Source organism: Drosophila melanogaster, chromosome 3L, assembly GCF_000001215.4.
Source record: "Drosophila melanogaster chromosome 3L".
Taxonomy (NCBI): Eukaryota; Metazoa; Arthropoda; class Insecta; order Diptera; family Drosophilidae; genus Drosophila; species Drosophila melanogaster.
The window spans coordinates 22,120,566-22,125,084 of record NT_037436.4 but is presented as its reverse complement, the minus strand read 5'-3'; the positions used below and the strand labels follow the sequence as shown (position 1 = coordinate 22,125,084).

The 4,519-nt window shown below is 42.5% G+C and overlaps 1 long non-coding RNA gene across 1 annotated transcript; it reads right to left on the bottom strand.

The window, feature by feature from the left end:
• Window positions 1-2,338: 2,338 nt before the first annotated feature.
• Window positions 2,339-3,153, bottom strand: lncRNA:CR45236 (long non-coding RNA:CR45236). Its single transcript, NR_144657.1, has 2 exons — window positions 2,869-3,153; window positions 2,339-2,586 (listed from the first exon to the last, which is right to left on the bottom strand). It is a non-coding gene; the product is annotated as a long non-coding RNA:CR45236 (long non-coding RNA).
• Window positions 3,154-4,519: the final 1,366 nt, after the last annotated feature.

The window sequence follows — 4,519 nt, the reverse complement described above, 5'->3', positions numbered from 1 at the left end:
GCAATTTATACTATCCATCTATGAATATTATCTATTAGAAATGCAAAAAGTTGTATGAGAAATGTAGAAGAGTACCGGTAGCCGCATATCATTGTTTCCCAGCAAATTGAGTTTCCAAGTAATTCCTGGTTTTTTGTAAATTCATTGCGATATTTCAGTTTTAATTTTTTTTCCATCATGTTCACCACCCACCGTAAAAGTATCTCAAACGAAAATTGCTGGCAAAATGTGCAGCATCCTAAATAAAATACCAACGAAATACGCGTGAAAATGAATGAGCCAGTTTTACAATTACTGAGCTCGCAACACGCGTAAGTCCGGATGCCAGCACAATAGCACAAGGTGGTGGGGACGGGCGAGGAGTATGAGGATGAGGATGATGATGATGGGGTGGCAAAGCGGTCCTATTGCAGCGTAATGCTCGCTGCCAAGTAGAGCAAGCTGTCTGCCATATGAATCAACTCAAGTCACTCGCACCCACGCATGGAGACTGCACTGTACTGCACTGCACTGGGCCACGCCCCCTGGCGCCTTGCACTGCGCAAATTGCGCACGAATCTTAAATTGAATTGTTGAGCTGGTCTTGCAGCTGCTGCTGCCACACAATAGACCCCCCCGCCCCCTCCTAGCCCCCTGCCACCCACTCTGACCACGCATACTTCAAGTTGCGGCAACAGCAGTTTTGACTCCTCGTTTCGCTTCTTTGGCTCGGGTTTGAGGCCTCGATTTAGGGATGGGCGCCGAAAAGATATATCCACGGTGCACAGATATCAGCGTTAAAGCGAACCAACAATTTGGCCACCAGGCTTGATAAAAGGTATCAGTGGTCTCAGTCCTACTCTTTGCTTCAGTTCGAATCAAATTAAAAAAGGATACAACGTGCACTTTACACTTTTAAGCGCAGTAAAATACTGACAATTACCATGCATGCTTGTTTTGTAATGTAAATATTGATGTACATAGTGCTCTTCAAGCAGCATATAACAAAAACTAATAAAACATCAATTCCCTGAGAAATGAAAACTTTTAAGTGGCCACCCAACTGTGCGCATTTCGATTTGCGAGCTTCTACTGTACTTCCAGCTGCCCTGTACACATCTTGCTTGAACTCCACCATATTTGAGATGTTTTCAACTTTTGCTGCGGTTGGCAAGCAAAATTGCATTGCCTTTGTCAGCATTGCGTTTGTTTTATCTAATTGCCAGACCCATTCCCTGCTCCAACTCTAGCTCCAGCCCCACCCCTTCCGAAACTCCAGAAGTGCCGGGTGCGTGCGTGTGTGAGTGTATGGTGTGTGTGTGTGTGTGTGTGTGTGTGGTCGTACATCTAAATTTCCACACGTCGTCTGGCATTAGATAAAGTATCTGCTTATGTACGAGCACTACACAGATACGATGGGGGAGGGACGCATAGTTTATCTTCTTGTTGAGTCTCAGCTGCGAGCTCTTGTGTGCGCTGGTCAACAGCTTTTTACAAATTAGCTAGCTAACGGAAATGCAAACCTGTGGCTTGGGTGGCAGTGGCAGTGGGTGGTTAGCGTCCACTGGTCTACTGGTCTACTGGGGTGTCTGAGTGCGCTTTCGCCCTTTCATGCTGACTTGGAACTTCCGGCGTATTTATAATTTATTTCCTTTCGGCCGGAGCCCGCCAGCTGCTGCGGCTGATGAAGCTGCCGATGCTGCCGATGCCGCCGGCCAACCCCGAAAGGACCGCCCATCCAGCCAGCCACTTGGGGCATACTACATACACCTACCTCTTCCTACGTACATATATATATATATATATATACATATATATATATGGTTTCGGCTCGGGCCAATTTATTATCCGCAGTTTAATTGGAAAATTCTGATTTCCATTTTAACGAATTAGCACCTGCGACAAGGGCGCTTAATGAGTTATACGGCAACTCGCTTCAGATGACATGCGAAGGCGAAAAAGAGTGCATAAGTGGTGGAACATATAGCGAAGTATTGTTACCCATTACCCAAAGGTCGAGCAGGAATTTCAAGAGCGTAGAAATCTATGCTACAAAAATTAAATAGCATTCCATATGGACAGGAAATATACCTTTGACCAAATTGCTTTATATATTTGCTTACTTGCAAGATGGTCCTAAGACTTGCTCGTTAGAACAGAAAATAATAAACTTGTGTAAGCTTTTATCTAAGTTATTTGATTTCTGACTTGTAAACAGGCAAAATCCATATTTTAATAGTATAGACCAGCCCAGTATACCCCTGAAACATCAACTTCTACTCACTTTCCAAAGCTTTTGGTCTGTAAATTACATTTTCGGGCTACTGCAGACCGCACACCCGTAAACAAACGAAAACAAATAAATTGCAAGATTTATATGACAAATTTTATTTAATGCATTTTTATGTGCCCAGTTCGTGTGTATCTGCGTCCCTGGGAGAGTGTCAGAGGAGTACCCAAAGGACTGGCGGAGGTCCTCGTGGTCCTGTTTTATCCACGACCAACAGCCTGAGCCCGTATTTATTTTTCCCATTGCGGCCGGCTTTTTGTTGACCGCACGAGGCTTAAGCTTTTGGCCTTTTTTAAACGCTTGCCATGCGAAAATTCCTAAAAAAAAAAAAAGAAAGGGGGCCCAAGGTGGAGCACATAAAATTATACCGGCGAAAAAACGCTCGTAAAGCGATTTATGTATTTACAATTAAATTTGTGGGGCATTTTCTGCAAGCTGTATGGACGCCCCTTCTCCACCATTCGATGCGAATCCGATGCAGACCTGCATAAAGAGCCGGAGCAGTGGGCAAGTGGTATAAGGAGCGCCACGAAAAGCCCTGCAAAATAAATGGGATGGGGCCGGGGGAAGGGGTCGCAAATCGGATTTCCGGAGTTTACTGCATTGTGATGGAGTTTCAGGACAAAGTCGCAAATAGAGAATGGGACTGGGAACTACATTCGATGTAATTATTATTGCCGGTTCCCCAGTTTTCCCACTTTTCCGGGTGGATTCATGTTCGCGTTCTTGTTATTGTTTTCAACCGGCTTGTTTGCACTCGTTCTAGTTATTGTTTTATTTGCAGGCAATACACAGGGGCAACATTTAGTTTCAATTAAAACATTTCAATTCTGCGGTTGAAAAGAACACACTCGTGGATAGCATAAAAAAGCAAACGAACTAGTTTTGAAAAAATACAAAACGAAAAACATCAAATTAGTAACGAGTAATAATTTGACACTGCGTTTGGGGTGGATAGAGAAGTCAAATATCTCCATGAAAAGCAACCAAATGGAAATGATATATATTTGGAAAAAACGTTGACAGCAATTTAATTAAAAATCTAAAAAATGTCAGCGGCCATGTCACCAAAGCATTTCAATTAGCACCCGCATGACTCTCTGTTTCTGTATGCATGCGTTCTGTGTACATACATACATACACATATACATACAAACATATGTATGTATATCCGCGTGTAACTTCGGAAATAATTAATTTTATATAAATATATGAAATCAGACTAATCCTATATGCAATAAGCTGACAAACGGCGCTAAATGACCCTATTGACACAAATTTAAGAGGGATTTAATAGTTTAGCTCTGTGGATATTCATCATTTTATGAGCATTTGCGAAACCACGGAACAGCATCAGCACGCCGAAAACAAAGTTATATAAAGGTATAATTCGGCGGTGGTCCTGTCTGTATTGCCACTTCTAGTTGGAGCATAAAGCACCGGCAAACAACTTTTACCACCTAAACTATTTTAAGCTCTCAGCGTTGAAAACTTGCCGAGCATAGACACAATGCCCAACTTTGATTGCTCAAACATGGGAAATGCCAGTGTGGGAGACAAAGACGCAGAGCTTATCTTGACGATTCAGTCGCCGAGAGTTTTTGAGTCGCAGACAACTCCTCTTGCAGCCATCAACAATGTCTCAAACAGATTTCTGATACTTGACCTCTCATTCCCTCCACTGCAAAAAAAGGTTCATTCTAAAGACCTCGCACTCTTGCTCGTGTTCATTTTCGAAAGTTATATGCTTAAGCTTCAGTTCAGTAAGAGAAACAAGAATAATTAGAAATAAGAAATAGAATAATTAATTAAATAGAAATAATTAAGCCAAACTCGAATTCATATTGATTATTTGCATGCTAGAAACCCAATAATTCCAACATCAGTTGATTTGACTGCTTTTTGTTCTTTGTGTGCATCCGTCTGTACACAATGGACCCTTGGGAGCAGCTCGGTTTTGTTACTGCTCTGAGCTCTCGTTATCATTATCACAGGAAACAACAAAGCAAACAGTTTGAGTTATGTTGCATATGAAAGCTGTACCCAAGGTGCGGGGTGAAAGTTAAGATGGCGATGGGATGGGGATGGGACCCATCTATCTTAGGAACTCATTATCTTTGGCAAGTTTTTAAACAAGTTAACTTTCCTTTGCAGCGCAAGCCCTCATGTATTTATTTCGAATCAACTCGCCAAGCTCTCCGAGCAACTTGAACTTCATATCTGAGCCATCAACACACACATTTGCCCCTC